Here is a 19,468-nt window from a genome sequence, read left to right as displayed (position 1 = left end):
CTAAAATACCCCGATATTTCAAAAATCAACTTATCCCAATAATCTCATCAATATTTCTAACTAAAACTGTTGTGACATTTTTGGCCTCCAATCGGGTCTCCAGGGTCGCCAAACTTGAAAATATTTTTATTTCACAAATAACTCATATTATATCCACGTATTTCAAGTAAATCCCCGTAATTAACAAATTACGCTTATGTATCCACTTATTGAGTCTCCAGGGTCGCCCAACCTGAAAATATTTTTATTCCACGTATAGCTCATATTACATTCACACATGCTATATAAATCTCCGTAATTAACAAATTACGATTATTTACTCACTTATAGCAAAATTTAAATTTTATGCTGAAATAAATTAGTAGGATCATAATCCCACTTATTACCTGATTAATTCATAATATAAATATAAACCCTAATTATTTACCATTAGGCTTATCGGGATATTACATTGTTGCACCGAAGTGAAGATGTGTAAACAAAAGGATTGGTATGCACTACAACCGTGTGTTGTAGGTGCATCAAGGGAATTTCAGCAATTCAATCAATCATCTCATTAGAAATTTCGGTAATAACTCAACTATTTACGTCTATTTTTTTAAAAATTATATTATTACGAATTGTTTCTTAAAATTTTTATGTATGTGGTATATGTATATTCAGGAAACGTTGACGAAGGTTTCGGATGGGTGGAGTAGGGTGGCCCGAACAACTTCCAATACGGGCACCCAAATATGCCATCCAACCGAACCTAAACCTCAAATAAGGCCACCGAGGGATGAGTGTTATCTATCATATTTGACACAACGGTGCGCCAGACTCTCGAACAAAATGATACACGGGAGGCAAATGTCAGCGTTTTTACATTTTTAGGTAAAATTATTATTTTATTATAAAACCGTACTTGGGTGAGTTTTCAATATATATGTCATATCATATGTACTGTAGGAGTTTTTATTAATAAAAGACAAAAATTAATCCATTTTGTTGGGTTAATCCAAATGTTAATCCATTAGTTGGTTGTTCACTTTTATTATTTGAAAATTGTAATGTTGAATACTTTATTGTAATCAAGAAGTGAGAAATTGTAATGTGGTTACTACAAATTAATTAGCATATATAAAATATTTCTTTATTCTAATAACGTATTTCTACGTATGTCTTTCCAACCCTAAAATCAATTTTCAACAGTCACAGAAATAAATTATATGAAAATATGTTTGGAACGTATTTCAATGTACGTCAGAAGCTGGATCTCCCATATCTCAATAAGTTCAAGTTTGAAAATAACGTACATCAATATACGTGCAGAGTACCTTAAATCGAAAATACAGTACGGTGCAATTATGTTTACTCAATATTTGAATTTAATGAGATAATAAGATTTTTTTTCAAATGTAAACTATAATTTCGAACATATTTATTCGTACATTACTTATTTTAATACATTTTGAACCATTTCCTATTTAGGACCACGTTTTTAAGTTGTTGGGAATTATTTAAAAATTGTCCAAATATTGTAATCTTCTTAACCAAGTATGGACTATTTCCTCTTTAATTTGTAGATACTAACTGAAAAAATCAATAGTTGTCTTATCAATATTTAATTTTCTGTGTACGTCCCACAGTGTACTCACTGACGTTAAATGGAGTATTTCCTACACTTTAAATAACGTACGTCAGCGATTTTACAGTGTAACATCAAATCAAACTGACTACATTCTGACATGCAGATCTCATGGGATTCCCTGATTTGAGTTAATTAATATACTATTTCAAAACACGAAACCTACCAGTAATTACTTAAGGAGATTTAATATTTGTTGGGCTCTAATATACTAATATGACATTTTTCTTATTAAAATTTGGACAAATCAATTAGGTCAGATTTAATAAATTATGATAGTAGTACCAACAACGATTATGATGTCAAATTTTAATAAATTATTCACTACTGAAATGAGTAGATGTCACATCACCTTTTTAAATTTCACCATTTAAACCATGTACTTATTATTACCATAACATTTAAATATTTAGGTGACAAAGTATTCATTAAATAATTACTCCTTCTGTGGGATCCGACCAAAATATTAAAAAAAAAAGTCATACATGTCACGTGAATTCTTCGAGTATTGTGCCAAATATTATAAAAAAAAACTTGTTTTTATTATTTATTATAATTGTAGGGAATGTTCTATTCTATGTACCTTATATTTTGATCTCTATAAATAGACAAACATCCTACATATAGTTACTTTATTTCTAATAAAATAATTAGGATTAATACAATTAAGAGCACCATGATTTGATATCAATATATTATAACATTTTATTTTAATACATATAATACAGTTTCATTTTTTTTTCTTTTTCTCAAAATTAATTTTATAATTCTAAATTTTAATGCATATGGTGCATGGGACCTCACATTTGATCTTTATGTTCAATTAATATTGATTTTTTTTTTATATATTATTTTATTTAGAAATATTTTGTGTTCTTATTTAAATTTAGGCTAGTAAATTTATATTAATACAACATTTAACAAAAAAGAAGGCAAACACTCATTTTGACAAATTATTTAGATGGTGTTTTGGCACTATAATTAAAAAATAAATTTTATTCTTAACAACTAAATTTTTTTTTTTAATAATACAATTATAAGTGTTTGACAATATTTTCAGAAGATTTTTTTTTTAAAAAAAAAAAATATAAAAAAAATATAAAATTTTGAGAACACCAAAAAGTTATTTGTCGGAGTTTAATTTCATCAATTTTTTTTTCCAAATTACTTTATCTCATTATTATTGAAAAAACTTTTAAAATGCATTTCTTTTTTATGAATATATTTATTAATTTTTTTATTGAAGTTTATTTTCTAAGAAAAAAAGAAAGAATAAATAAATAATTTCTGTTTTTAGAAAATTACATCAAACAAATATTTTTTATTTTTTGAAAACTTCAAAGTATGTTTTATATTATCATTATTTTAAACAATTTTAAAAAAAATAAAAACAAAACCAGAAAAATTGAGAGTGACTCCTCTTATTATTTAAGATTTGAAAACAATTTTATGTTTTTATAAACTCAAAAGGTGGGTCTACATAAAAATTCTTGATTTAGTTAAATATTTTCAAAAACAAAATCTGGGTATTATTTTGAATTTTAGATTGAAAAATAAAAACACTATTTTTTATGTTTCAAACCATGTACTTATTATTTAAAGATGGTGATGTGATATTTTTATACGGCTGTAATAAATCAATTCACATTATTCATTATGTCTTCCATCTGTACTAATACTTAAAAGTATTTTATTTTTACTTTAATTCTGGAAATTATTATTTAATTCATAAAACCGTACGTATATTTGTTTTTAATATAAACATGTCACATCACTTAGTACTTTCCCGATATTGCTTAGATTTTGTTTGTGGGATTTGATTCACCTTCTCCTTCTATTAAAATTGGTTAACTAATAAATGGGTAAATATTACCATTGTCAAAATTTATTAACTATTAAATGGTTAAATTCGGAAAAAGAAAACCAATATTATTACATCAACCCAATCACGTGTACATCAACCCACCAACCCACTATATAAGTAAAGGTTATGTCTATTTACTAAGCAATTTTATCAAACCCCATTTTACTGTTACCTACATCAAATGGACCCTTACCAAAACTTCAACCCTTTTGAAACAAGTCCTCAAAAATCCCCACCGCATCCTTTTTCTTCCACAAGACCCGTAGGTACACCGTCACGGAGTCCAAGACTCCGTTCAGCGTCCATGTCAGGATGTCCTAACTGTGCAAGGCTCGAGTCTGTTCTCCACGAACACGAAAAAATTATAAAGAAGGCTCATTTACGAGCCACGGAGGCCAAGCAAGAGTCATACAAACTCGCGGAACATCTGTACCATTCAGCCCACGCCATGCAAGAAGCCAACACTTCAAGAGAAAAATTAGAGGGTATCATGGATGACATTCTCGACTACACCGAGGTGTCCATTCCCCACTACCCACTTCATGTGAAACAAGAATCACCAAGCACTACTCCAAGAGAAAGCCCTTCACGACCAAAGTCCCCGTTCAGAGACAATAGCCCTCCGTCTCAAAGGAAGTTCCCTCAAGTTATAGAACTTGATTGAACATCCGTTCGGTTTCAGTCGTGGTATTTTTCATATATATATACTGTACTTTTGTTACAACTCATCTCATATGGCCGTTGAATCAACTTTTTGTTAGGCCATTTAATGAGATTGAAGCACTTCTATTATATATCTACTTGTTTGTAACTTTACTATATTATTTTAAGTTTTTTTGCTTTCTGTTTGCAGTTGTGATTTCACAATGATTCACTTCACTTTTACTTCCACAATTAATTAATGAGGAAAGTGACATTAATACTCCAAAATAAACCAAAGTACATATTTCATAACAAATACTGATCGTACAACATTATAGCTTAAAATATAAAATAACATAACTTGGACACTAACACAGTGCATCATTTACTGTTTTTGGGAGAAGTATCCACTCCTCCTTTGTCCCCAACTTCTATATCATCTCCATTTCGGTCCTCACCTTTCTCAGTCGAATCTTTCACATTGTCCTGTTCGGGTGATTTATTTGCACCAGAACATTCACCCTCATCAAACAGTGAGCAAACAGAATTAAGGATAGCCTCTTCATCATTATCATCATCAGAATCCCACATGCAGGGAAACTCATTAACACAGCAAAGTTCTCTAACTTTCTGCCCAGTGAAGCATTCTCCCGTCTCTCCATGTAGACATAAAGCAGAAAAAGCTTCTATGAAAGATTCATAACGAATTATTTTTATGGACGCATCGAAGTAGTGTTTTTGCTTACGCATCTTTGTACGTACTATAGATACCTTCATTTGGTCCATTGAAAATAACCCAAAGTGTGGACTCGAACTCATACTTGATATATTGTAATGCTAATAACTAAGTTACAAGTTAATTTCTCTATAAACTTGATGCTGGATTGGAAAACGTCTCAAGTGTCTTATATAAGTCGTGGAGAATAACCCTATAGTACGTTTTTTAGTTACCGTACTCCATTGGGATGTACTCCATTGGGCAAATGTGATGTGTCAAAAGAGGGGTGCTTAAATCTCCGAATTACACAATTAAATACACGTGTAGGCGTACGTAGTATGGTCAAATGTCAACATTATTCATCAATCCCGTTTTTCCAAAAAACCTAATGTCCTACTTCGCATCGTTCTAACGTACGACGATGGTTTAACTTATAAGAAGATGTAGGTGAAGGGCCCATTAATATCAGCCCAACATAAATAAATCCCCAACATATATAAATCAGTAAAACTACCCATTCTACTAAAAAAACTCATCACTTTAATACACGTGTACACGCATGGGGTTTTCATAATAGTATTGCGTTATCTTTGTAAAGTACAGGAATGGTTGAATTCATTAAAAGATGTTGGTATAGGCCCATTAATATAAGCCCAATGGATTTAAATGTGAACAACTAACCATTTATTAAAATTTTCTTCTTTTCTTAACATATTTTTTTTCAAAAACAATAAAAGTACAATGTTTTATTTCGGACGTACGAATATGGTTCAACTCATTGAAAAACTTAGGTGAAGGCCCATTAACATAACCCCAATCTATTTAAATCCCACCACCAAACCTTTCAACTCAATAACATCAACCCTTCAAATTTTTCGTCAAATAACCTTATTTCACAATTACATGTGGAATGAAATTAAAACAATTTGTACTATTATACTGTTATGACGTACGAGAGGAGTTGAGTTCAGATTGTAATATTGAAGATGCCCATTAATATCAGCCCAACAGCTTTAAATATGATCACCAACTCCACACAACCCTATTATCTCAGCCTTTTAAACTCACAAAATCTAATTTCAATCCCCTCAGCACCCTCTACACCTTACTCCTCATCTACAATTCTTACAAATCAATAACAAGCCAACATGAATGACGAACACACTTATGAATGGGAAACCATCACAGCAGAGCTAAACATCATAAAACCAGTGAATGAGATTGAGATACAGGACGTGCTAGGCAAGAGTCTCGACAAACTGGAAAAATGGGAAGCATTCTACGAAATGTATGCGAAACGGATGGGTTTCGGCACAAGGAAAGACGATGTACGACGTTCTCATGGGGTCATTGTAATGCGGAGGTGGGTTTGTTGTTCGCAGGGTTCGAAAAATCGCATCACCGGACACACCAAGAAAAAAAGACCTCATGATGTCACTAGAACCGGATGTCGGGCGCATTGCGTATTTTACTCACACAACCGTGTAACACTTGGAAATGCAAAGAGTTCAGCACAATGCACAATCACGAGCTGGCTTCATCAAGTGAGGTACAATTTTTGAGATCATATAGAGTTGTCTCCAATGGGTTGCTTGCCCAAGTTAGGTCGATGAACTCCGTAGGAATTAAAACTGCCAACATAATGTCTCATGTTGCTTTGCAAAGTGGAGGTTACGAGAAAATGCCATGTCAACTTCGAGATGTGTACAACAGGGTTGCTGGTGCGAAGCGAGAAGAGAAGATAGAGACGGACTCAGAAGGGGCTCTGGGATTTCTTGATTGTCTCGCAGAGAAGGATCCTAATTTCTTCGTTGTCTATCAGGTTGACGACGAGAATCGCTTGGCTAACTTATTCTGGGCAGATGGAAACTCACGCGTGGACTATGTAGCTTTTGGGGATGTACTAGGATTTGACACAACCTACATGACGAATGAGTACAATAAGCCCCTCACTGTTCTCATTGGCGTCAACCACCATTTCAACACATGCATCTTCGGATTTGCTCTCCTCCTCCACGAGAAGCTTCCATCATATTCTTGGCTACTTCAAAAATTTCTAGAATGCCATGGAGATAAGAAGCCAAGTGTTGTAGTTACTGACCAAGATGCGGCCATGAAACAGGCTATCGTTGAACACATGCCTGATGTTACGCACCGTCTCTGCGCTTGGCATCTCAATACAAATGCTTCGAAAAAGGTTAAAGATCCAATCTTCTTAAAAACATTTAAGGATCTCATGTACAACTACTGCGAGGAGGAAGAATTTGAAGCAAGATGGTTAGACGTCATCCAAACCCAACAACTAACAGATAATGAATGGTGTCAAACAACATTCGAGTCAAGACAACAATGGGCGAAACGTATTTAAGGGGTTCATTCTTTGCAGGAATGAGAACCACACAACGTTGCGAATCCATCAACTCCGCTCTAAAAAAATTTTTAGAGAAGAATTATTGCTTGCGTGAATTTGTAACAACCATAGATATGACAAGCCTCAAAGCTCGTACACAACGAGACTGCAAATGACTTCAAAAGTAGATGCACTCGACCTCACCCACCTAATCCTACATGCTTGACCACTTACTACAACCAATGTGCTGAATTCTACACAAGAACTATGTACCACAAGGTTGCTGAGCAGCTTGATTTAGAGAATAACTATTTTGTCCTAACTCAAGAGCAAGAAGGAGAGTGGCAGATATTCAACATTGGAAAGTTCCAGCATCCGGACGTCCAATACCGAGTTCATTACTGTGAAGGCCGACGAGCACTACACTGTAGTTGCTTGCTCTATGAAAGTCAAGGGTACCCTTGTAGACATTTATGGGCTACAATGAAAAGATTAAACATGAGAAGAATACCTAATTCTCTTCTCATGAAGCGATGGAGCAAATCCGCAAAGATAAATCTCCACCTACATTTTAACCCGCCAAAGACAACCACAACAAGACATTTACGAGATGGCTAGGTTTGGATCTCTCAGTTCACTGACTTATAACTTCACTTTCTATGCAGCAAAATCAGAGGACTCGTACAACCGTGCAAAGGAAGAGCTTGAACGGCTAACTCTAATGTTCAAGGAAGAATTTGACTTGAATTCCAATCCGGAAGGAGAGACGCCACAACCTGGAAGATATCGTAGCAACCCCAACATTATTAAAGACCCCGAAGTTGTGAGATCAAAGGGTACGGGAAATACAAGGGAAGGACCAAACGGGAGCGGATCCCAAGAAACTCAAGACATTGTCGCATTTGTCGCTCATCAGACCATGATTATCGACGGTGCCCAAATCGTCAACATAACACTGGATCTCAGGGGCAACAACCTCCAAACAATCAACCAGCATCTGACTCATTCAATGACCACTCCAACGCGTATTTCCCGGAACCGCCTTCCTCCACACAAGAGTCTTACTATGGTCATTCTTATAACTAGCTACTTTTAGCCATTGTTGTTTTAACGTTTATGACTCTACTTATTGCTTCAAAAATTCTACATTTATATACTTCTTGTTATGTTTGCTGTGTTTAAGGTAATTCTCTCATCTTCACCAAATCTCAAAATTATTATTGACGAACAACTAAATTATGCCTAGGAAAAAAAACTGAATCTTATAAGGTGAAAAAATATATTTTTCTGGTAATTTTTAATATACGAAATATTTAAAATTACAAAATTACACCAACTAAAAACTCAATGTATAACAACAAATAATTTCATCACTAAAAAAAAATTTCTAAACAATATACTACGAAACGTAAATGAACGTACTCGGTACGTGAAATTTTGTACTCGGTACGTGATATTATGTACCCTAATTTTACTAAACATCACGCAGAAACAAGTAATGTACACGGTACTCTATATAATGTACTTAATTACCATCCCACAAATACATATGATCTTATGAATGAAGGAAAATACCAAAATAGCCTTAATCCGACAACATGGACCCACTGCCTACAGTGTTTTCGTACCATCAACTGCCAGGAACAGTGAAGACTGATGTACCTTTTTGTACTCTAACTAACACAAACAGTACCATTTTGTACTTTTTCCGTACCTAATTATTTTTTAATTAAAAAAATAAACTCCCAACCGGTAACCACACCTACAACAACCGGTTACCACTTACATTTCAAAAATTAAAAAACATTTAAAAGTACGGTGGGACCCCCCTGCCGTACAACGAATTCCAATCCGTGTTTTGCATATATGGGCACAAAATCGGCTGCCTATATATATGACATTTAAATGTTAAATTACAAAATCTAAATAAAAAAAAAATATTTAATGCACGTAACTTTTAAACCAAACCAAACTAAACCACACAAATTTTCTAAAAAAAATACTGTAAATTATCTATCTTTTTTTTTTCTCTCTCTTTTCAATTTTCATCCATATTTGTTTTTTAAATAATTTTTTTTAACTAGATTTCAAAATAATGATTTTTTTTAATAGAATGTGAACAATTTATATGTTAATAGTTATATTTTTTGCTATGTTTTTAAATTATTAGTTATGATTTTTAATTTATATTTATCATAACAACTATGATTAATTAATCCAAAACTATTCAATTTTTTAAAAAAATTATGATTATTAATTAGTTTAAATTAAATTAGATAATTTATATTAAAAAATTATGTAATTAAATTATAAAAATAAGACTATGGATCATTAACTACTAAGATGAACATGTAAATATGACAACCCTATTATTTTCAACTTGAAGCTTCTACAATTGGAATACCCCGTAGTGTTGTTTTTTTTTTTTTTTAAAAAAAAGAAATATTAAAATAAATTGTTACTAATAACTTTCTTAAAGTAATAAAAAAACTGTGTATATATATTAATAAATTATTATAGATATTTTTAAGAGATATTTGTTATAATAGATTAGAGATATATAAATAATAGAATTAGTTAAAGAATTTAATGACTTAAAAAAAATTAGGAATCATTTTTTTAAATATCTTAATTAATTAATCAATTAATAAAATATTTTAAAAAATAGAATTAAGTGAAATATAGATTAACGTATTACGCACTATAATAATAGTTAGAAACCAAAATTTTAAATTTTAGATGTTTATTAAATATAAAATAAAGTCAACTTGATATATCAAACTCAAACATTAAAAACACACACAATAAAATTCAAACCTAAAACTTAACAAACACATCAGAATAAAAATTAAACCATAAATGAATCAAATACAAACTCAAATCTGTCTTCTTTTTATTCTTTGATTTGGCCTATGTTTAAGACTATTATATTGGGTACCAATAAAATTATAAAACTGTTAAGTTTAGAAATTTGAGAATTTATGCTACTATTTTTTGAATTTCTGTATTTATAGCAATACATTTAATATTTTAAATATTTATGTCACAGATTTTTTAATAATAAAGTTAAAATTTTAAGATAATTTTACTTAGTAATTATTATTAATGAAAATATATAATTTATTTTTTATATAATTTAAAATATTTTATATATCCGCCGCGAAGCACGAGATGTTTACTAGTATAAATATATTAGAAACTCAAAAATAATACATTGGTAATTCCCCTAACTTATTTAATTTGGGTATATTTTTTGTTGGGTAATATATCTGTAATTATCTTCTCCCTCTATTAAAAAACATTTTAAAAAAAAAAGCAAACCCTAAAATCTCATCAGCCCCTCTCTCACTATCGTATTCTCTCTCCCACTTCATCCCTCTTTGCTGCCCAGCGATTTGACGACGACGACGACGGTGACTCGCTCGTTGCCCAGCAAATCGGTGGACGACGACGGCAGCAATTTGACGACGATAGAGACGACATCATCTTCTCCCCTACTCGCTGACGACGACGGCCATCTCCTCGCTAAGTCACCGACGACATCTTCTCCAGCGACGGAAGCTACACAGCTCCTCCCTCCTCAACGACGACGCATCTTCTCCCTCAGAAACGACAACAACTCAGGTTTTTAACTTTCTCTTATTTTTCATTTTTTTTAGTTAAACTTAATAATAATTCTTTCTAAGCTTGAAGCACCTGATTTCAAAGATAAGGGGACAAAAAGAAGAAATATTAATTGATTTAATTTTATGAAATACATCTGTGAGTTTTAACTTTGATCTATGATCCTTTTAACTTTGATGTGCTTTTCCTTAAAATGAATTGATATAATAATTTGTGATTTTGTGTTTAAATGCAGACATTATTCTTCAACAAATATATTGTTATATAATATATGTATGTATATATATATACATATACTTTGTACTTTGTTGGCTCTGTCAATTTTTGAATTCAAAATTTGATAGTAAAAGCAATCTAGAACAATAATAGGGACTAATTAAGATGAATTGACAATGTGAATAGAATGACCTTATTGCTTTATAGAATGACATGTTGTGTGTATAATACATTCATAAGAATAAGAAAAAAGTTCTAATGAAGCAATAGTAACATTGGTTTATTAAACATTTTGAAATTGAAAACACAAATACAGTAACACAATAACATTAGCAAGTTTTTTATTTTTTTAATTAAATTGTGTGTTAGATTAAACTTGCTAACCTTTCACATCAAACATTAAATTGGAATGAATTAGAGCATCTCCAAAGAGACACCAAATTTGGTGTTACACTATCACCAAATTTGGTGTCAAAAATTATTTCTACTCCAACCACAACACCAAAAATTACACTAAAAAAAATATTCCTTATTATTATATTAATTTTTTAATAAATTAAAAAAATAATATCATATTAATTAACAAAAATTACCACAATTGTTATATTTAATTAATAATTTAAATAAACTTACTAATGTGATTAAAGACAATAATACTGTAAAATCGGCGAAATTCAATAAATTAAAATATCATATTGCAATAACATAAATATTACATTACTAGAGAACAAACATTACATTCATGACAAAAAAATTACATTAAATTAAATTAAACTTGAAACACACACTTAAAATTAATTAAATTATATTAATTTTGTGAGTTACCATATTTGTCCCACAAGTGTTCGATTAATGCATTTCGAAGCTCAATGTGAGCATCTTTATCTTTAATTTTTCTATGTCTGGCAAGAAATTTTTGAAACCGAGCATTATCATCTTCTACCATCTCAACTTTTGGACTTGGCACTTCGACACGCTCTTCAATTGGTGCATTTAGATCACGTTCATCTTCTATTATCATATTATGCATAATAATACATGAAGTCATTATATTATGTAAAACCGTTTTATTCCAAAGACGTGCGGTCCAAAGAATAATTGCAAATCTAGATTGCAATACTCCAAATGCACGTTCAACATCTTTTCTACATGCTTCTTGTTTCATTGCAAATAGTTTCTTTTTTGGACCACGTGGATCATGGATAGTTTGAACAAGAGTGGACCATTTTGGATATATACCATCGACTAAATAATAACCCATATTGTACTCTTTTCCTTTAGTAACATAATTAGCGGGTGGAGCAATACCTTCAGCCAGATTAGCAAAAAGATGGGATGCCTCTAACACATTAATGTCATTATTAGATCCTGGTAAGCCAAAATATGCATGCCATATCCAGAGATCATAGTCAGCTACTGCTTCAAGAATAATAGTCAGAGACCCACTACGACCGGCATATTGTCCTCCCCAAGCAGTTGGACAATTTTTCCATTTCCAATGCATACAATCCAAACTTCCCAACATTCCTGGAAAACCTCGACGTTCACCAATGTGGAGTAGTCTTGCAACATCATGAGCGTTGGGTGATCGGAGATAGTGGGCTCCAAACACCTCAACAACAGCACGACAAAATCGCTTCAAGCTTTCTAAAGTTGTAGATTCTCCTATTTTGATGTATTCATCGGTAGCATCTGCCGGCATACCATATGCTAGCATACGAAATACAGCTGTAACTTTTTGCAAGCCTGATAACCCGAGTTTTCCCATTCTATCCCTTCGCTGGAGAAAGTAATTGTCATGTCTTTGTATAGCATCCAAAATACGAAGGAATAAAGGACGACCCATTCGAAATCTTCGGCGAAACATCAAATTGGTGAGGATTCTTTGCAAAATAGTCGTTGAAAAGATTACGATCAGCATTTTCCCGGTCACGGTTAATAACTATATGACCAAGAATCGAGCCTCGACGTGAGCTTTGATTTTTTTGGTGTCGAGCGATACAAAAATTATTGTTAGCAGTGATTTGACCTACCACTTGCATTTCTATATCATCATAATATTCATCATCTGAAGAAGACGATGATGATAAATAAGATGAACTACCAGGATAAGAATTCATATTTTTTTCAAAGTTAAATTGTATATATTTTTGGTGTGCCTCATATCATGTATCATATCTATATTTTATAGTGTAAACATTCTTATCTTCTGATTCCAAAATTAAAAGATAAGAAATCTAGTGATTTAATCTTGGCCGCTGAAATTATTTGACCACGATCTCAACCGTTGCACTGTGTTGTCACATCACATCCTTATCTTCTGATTCCAAAATTAAAAGACAAGAAATCTCACAGTTTAATCTTGGCCGTTGAAATTATTTCACCACGATCTCAACCGTTGCAGTGTGTTGTCACATCACATCCTTATCTTCTGATTCCAAAATTAAAAGACAAGAAATCTCACAGTTTAATCTTGGCCGTTGAAATTATTTCACCACGATCTCAACCGTTTCAGTGTGTTGTCACATCACATCCTTATCTTCTGATTCCAAAATTAAAAGACAAAAAATCTCACAGTTTAATCTTGGCCGCTGAAATTATTTGACCACGATCTCAACCGTTGCACTGTGTTGTCACATCACATCCTTATCTTCTGATTCCAAAATTAAAAGACAAAAAATCTCACAGTTTAATCTTGGCCGCTGAAATTATTTCATCACTATCTCAACCGTTGCAGTGTGTTGTCACATCACATCCTTATCTTCTGATTCCAAAATTAAAAGACAAGAAATCTCACAGTTTAATCTTGGCCGCTGAAATTATTTCACCACGATCTCAACCGTTGCAGTGTGTTATCACATCACATCCTTATCTTCTGATTACAAAATTAAAAGACAAGAAATCTCACAGTTTAATCTTGGCCGCTGATATCATTTCACCACGATCTCAACCGTTGCAATGTATTTTCCTTTCCTATATAATCTCACACTTCTCATTCAATTTGATCACATCTCTTCAACATATTTCCTAAATAGCTATATTTTCTTCAAAAATGTCTTCCATTCGCGGTTCTTCTTACTCAGTAGAGGAAGATGTGCACTTATGTCATGTCTATGTTGACATTTCTCAAGATCCAATCGTAGGAAGAAACCAATCAGGTAATAATTTTTGGGCAAGAGTTCAATCAGAGTACCACAAAGATGGAAAATTTAGTAATAAACCTCGCCCAGTAAGATCTTTGCAAACTCGAATGTCTACTATTAATAGTGCAGTTGCAAAATTAAGGGGATGTATCAACCAAATTGAAAATAAAAATCCAAGTGGTGCTTCAGCAGAAGACATTGTAAGTGTTTGTTATCATAATTTATTTATTATTACTATCTTATTTTTCAATTTTCATTAACGTTATTACTTAATTTATATTGCAACAGTTAATTCAAGCGAAGATGTTATTAGCCCAAGATAAAAAGTACGATAAAGGCTTTAAATTTGATCATGTGTGGCACATCCTCAAAGGTATTCAAAAGTTTTCAAATGATGAAAACATCAATGCACCACGTAGATTCCAACACGAAGGTCCTAGTTTCACTTCATCAAAATCATCATCTCACAATTTTGAGTCTCCAACATCGGCATCCAATGGTATGAGTTCATTTGATCTAAACATGAATAATGAGGAAATGAATACTTATCCAACAGAAAGACCATGTGGTGTAAAAAAAGCAAAGGAAAAACAATTAGGTAATGATCAATTCAACAAACTAATGGAATAAAATAAAGAACTCATTAAAGTTATTGAAAAGAGTAACAATGATAGAAATGAACGTCACAGAAGAAAGGCTGACGAAAAAATTTTATTCACGGATTTGAATTCTATATCCGATCCAGAGTTTCATAAGTACATTCAAAGTGAAAAAAGACGAATTTACAAAGAAAGGGCACAAACATCCGAAGTTGGAGAACAAGGAGAAGGATCTCAATATGAGGGATCTCAATATCAGGGATATCCAAATCAGGGATCTCAATATCAGGGATCACAATATGAGGGGTCACAATATCGAGCATCTCAAGATTCGGGACATGGCGTTGAAGATGAAGATCAACGATCTCAAGATCAAGGTGAAAGAGCTGAAAATGACTCACAAGTTTATAGTCCGTATTATGACTATCTTGGCGGATCAAGAAATAATCTTCCACATTATTAAATTGTTGTATCTCATTTTGTCTTTGAAGGTTCGTATCTGTGTTATTACTTTTCCGTTTAATGTTTGGTGTGTTGTATTTTAATTTTTAAATGTATGTTTAAGTTTGTAATGTTTTTATTATGTATTATTGAGTGTGCTTTAATTTTATAATGTTCTGTTGTGTAATATAAAATATGTGTACTATTGATTAATAAGAATATGATGTTTTAGTGTGTTTAATTTTAATTTTAATATGTGTTCAATTTTAAAAATTATTTTTATTGTTTAATTTAAAAAAAAATATATATAATAAATTTTTACTTAATTTATAATTAAAAGAAAAAAATAATTTATGATATTCACATTTAAATTTACACAAAAATAAATATTATAAGGTGCTTTTACAATGTATTCTTCTAAATAAAAGAGTCACGCAACAGAAAGTTTGAATTTTATTTTCGGCATGTTAAATTTTTTTAAATTTTTTAAAATTTTGCATGATGTTTTAAATAACTATAATGTACACGACCATAAAAAAAAAGACTAAACAAGTCTCCCGAATGCCGAAACAGGTAGGAGTAAATCAGTGCACCACTTTTAAAGAAGTGCTTTATTTTCGGCGTATTAAATTTTTCTAAATTTTTTTAAATTTTACAGGATGTCTTAAATAATTATAATATACACTACTATATAAAAAAAATAGACTAAAAAAGTTTGTCGGGTGCCGAAATAAATAGAAGTAGATTCGTACATCACTTTTAAAAATGTGTATTAAAAAATTTCCCAAAAAATAATTCTTAATTTTACAAATATAATAATATAAATATAAATTAAATTATTAAAAAAACTAAAAAAAAAAAAACAAACAAAACATGTCGTGGCTACAGTGCACGGCATATAAGGCTACAGTGCACGGCATGTATGCCGTGCACTGTAGAGAAACTATCAATTTGCAGTGTGTGTTGCTGCCTCCTTGAATCAATCCTCAACACTACAGTATCAATTTGCCGCCTCCTTGGAGTTGGCCTTAGTGTCCAAAGGAAATGAGGATTTGTGAGCTTTCACTTTGTTTAAATCACTTTTTTTATACTTGAATTGTACATGAGTATCCAATAGACTTTGGTTTGTCATAAAATTCTCTTATTAAAATATGTTAATGAATGAGCTCGACCTTTTCCAAGGCCAAAAATACAAAAGAAAAAGATAGAACAAAAAAAAGTATTAGTGTTATTAGTATAGTAAGATGGCCACTAGGTCTTTCTTTTTGTCGTATTATTCACCTACTATAAAATAATTTAAACTTTTTTTTTCCTTTTAATTTTACGTGAAAAATCAAATTTTATTTTTGGATTGGATTGTATTTGATTGGATGGATCCAATCAATCCAATTAATATTGGATTAAAAATATTGGATGGATCCAATCCGATCTAAAAAATATTGGATCAAAAGTATTAGATGAATCCGATCCAATACAGGGATTCATTTATTGGATGGAACCGATCCAATCTAATGTTTCATTGGATCGGTTCGGTTCGGTTGAGCCTACAGTATTGGATTGAATCGGTTGGAGAAATTCAATATCCAATGTGTAATTGGATTTGATCTGGATGGGTCCAAAAACATTGAATGTGATCCAATGAATAGCTTGCTTTAGAGTTTAGAGTTAGAGAGGGAGGATGATATATAAATATATGAAGATCGAGCAAATATATTATATAGTAATGGCAATGGTGGGTGGTGAGTAATACTAGTACAATTTACCCAACTACTCTCATGAATTGGTAGATATAAAAAGAGAGCACATGGGGTGTATTGGTAATATAAGCTATAGTACTAGTGTAGTGATACTACTACATGACATGACAAAGCTCACGTATAGCTTTTTCTGTATAGAAATTAATCACTGATTCACAAGTTTCATTTCATAGGAATGGCTGTAATAATTATGTAGCTACCAAGTTTACAACTATAGAATATTATATCAGTGAAGATATGTATAGTAAAAGTACCCTCATTCCTTGCATTCTTTTGGTTGTTGATGATAAGATTCGATGCATTCGTTGATGATAATACAAATTTTTGGTGTGTCCAAAATTTAGTATTTTTGTAAAAATTGGTTATAAATTAAAATAGAACCGATTTTATAACATAATGAATAAAAAAAGTAACACGCAATAATTCAAATCAATTATTATTAAAAAAATAAAATCGATTTTATAACATAATGAATAAAAATAAATAACATAGAATATAACTCAAACCGGTTATAATTAAAATATAACCGGTTTTATAACATAATAAATAAAAATAAACATAAAATAACTCAAACCAGTTATAATTAAAATAAAACTCGCTCTATAACATGTTATAATGAATAAAAATAAATAACATAAAATAATTAAAACCGATTATAATTAAAATAGAACTGGCTCTATAACCTAATGACTAAAACAAAATAACTTAAATCGGTTATAAATTAAAATAAAACAGATTCTATAACATAATGAATAAAAACATGTAACACATAATAATTCAAACCTGATTATAATTACAAATAGAATCAGGTCTATAACATAAAGAATAAAAATAACTAACACAAAATAACTCAAACCAATTATAATTAAAAAAATTAAGAGAAAATTAATTCTTAAAACACTGAAATCTAAATTTAAAAACAAAACTAGTTTTACAACAAACTGAGTAAAAACGAATAACACATAATAACTCATAAATTGGTTATAATATATTTATTTTTTTAAAAAAAAAAAAGTGAGATCAATTCTAAAAATATTGAGGCATAAATCTAAACAGAACCGGTTCTATAACAAAACAAATAAAATAAATAAAAGAAGATTTAAAATTTAGATAATACACATAATAACTCATAAATTAATTATAATATTAGGTTATTTTTAGTATTAAATTTAGATTAATTTTAGTATATTTTTAATTTAGTTTAAATTGTGTTTGGAGTATTTTCACGCTTTTTATTTTGTATTTTTGCAAATTTAAAATAGAAGAAGATTAGAAAATATCAAATGAATTAGATGAAAAAAAGATAAAAAAATCTCACAAAAAGATGATACATAAAATAGAGAAAATTGTGCAAGAAAATAAAGCTGAAACTTTACTATCACTTGATTGGATTTTGGAAAAAGTCAAAACATAAAAGTTCTAGATCTCTCTTTTATCTTTCTAGAACATCTTGAATCGTCCGATTCCAAACAATATCAAGAGAGTTATGGCCAAAATACTATCAGTCGATGCAGCAGAAAAATCACCGTCGAAACGAAACCATATGGTGAAACTCCAACACGGGCCGCGGCCCAGCCCTTGTGGGGCCGCGACCCGCCCCCTAAACTGCCCAAAAATCGTCTTTTTCTCTCACGTGGGTTTAGGTGATTTTCTAATTCGAATAGGCATTTAACATGTACGTTTTTATATCTTTTTAGTCACTGAAAGCCTATATAAAGGGTGAACTGGAGTTGATTTGAGGCAAACAATTTAGAGGAAAAAAGGAGTACGAATTTCAGCAATAGGAGTCAATACTGGAGGCATTTTGCAGAGGGTTTACAACATTATTTTATTCTCTATCTTCACTTTCTTAAAGTTAATATGTGTGATTTTGCTTCCATGAACATGGGTAGCTAAACACTTGATTAGGGTTAGATGGATATCGTTTGATATATCTTTATGGTATTAATATGATTTATTTTCCCCCAGTTTCTATGTATTCTATTTCATTCGTGCTTAATTACTTTTAATTGTCTAATCACTAATTAATTGTCTATAATTTTGATGCGGGATCTGAGAAGTGAGTGTCAATTATGCTATAGTGAAATAGAACTGAATTTCATATTATGTCATAATCAATAGAAACAATAGTAGTCGAAATCGTAGTTTTTATTAACTGTTAATTTCCTTATTAGTTTAATTGCTTACTTTTATTTTCTAGTTTTAATCCTTTCTTAATGTTTATTCAACCAAATAAAAGTAAAAATTTAATTTTAACTTAACTACAATTCTCGTGGGATCGACCTCACTCTTGGTGAGTTTACTACTTGTCACGATACGTGCACTTGCATGTGCAAAATATCACAACAGCAAAACATTATTATTTTACAAATATGAAATTTCCACTTTTTTATAAAAATATTGTATAAAAAAACTCATATAAATGTAGTAAAAAAAAAAACCGACAACCTTAGAGTTTGTTTGGTACGTTGTATTAGGTCGTATTGT

The 19,468-nt window shown here is 31.1% G+C and overlaps 1 protein-coding gene and 1 pseudogene across 1 annotated transcript in view; one reads left to right on the top strand and one right to left on the bottom strand.

The window, feature by feature from the left end:
- LOC115706622 (factor of DNA methylation 3) overlaps positions 1-19,468 on the bottom strand; it is an 89,696-nt gene that overhangs the window by 67,592 nt on the left and 2,636 nt on the right. The gene's annotated exons all lie outside the window — the stretch shown is intronic.
- LOC133033613 (glutathione S-transferase T3-like) lies at positions 12,141-15,463 on the top strand (annotated as a pseudogene).

Source organism: Cannabis sativa, chromosome 1 (assembly GCF_029168945.1).
Source record: "Cannabis sativa cultivar Pink pepper isolate KNU-18-1 chromosome 1, ASM2916894v1, whole genome shotgun sequence".
NCBI lineage: Eukaryota > Viridiplantae > Streptophyta > Magnoliopsida > Rosales > Cannabaceae > Cannabis > Cannabis sativa.
This window is presented reverse-complemented; position numbering and strand designations above follow the sequence as displayed.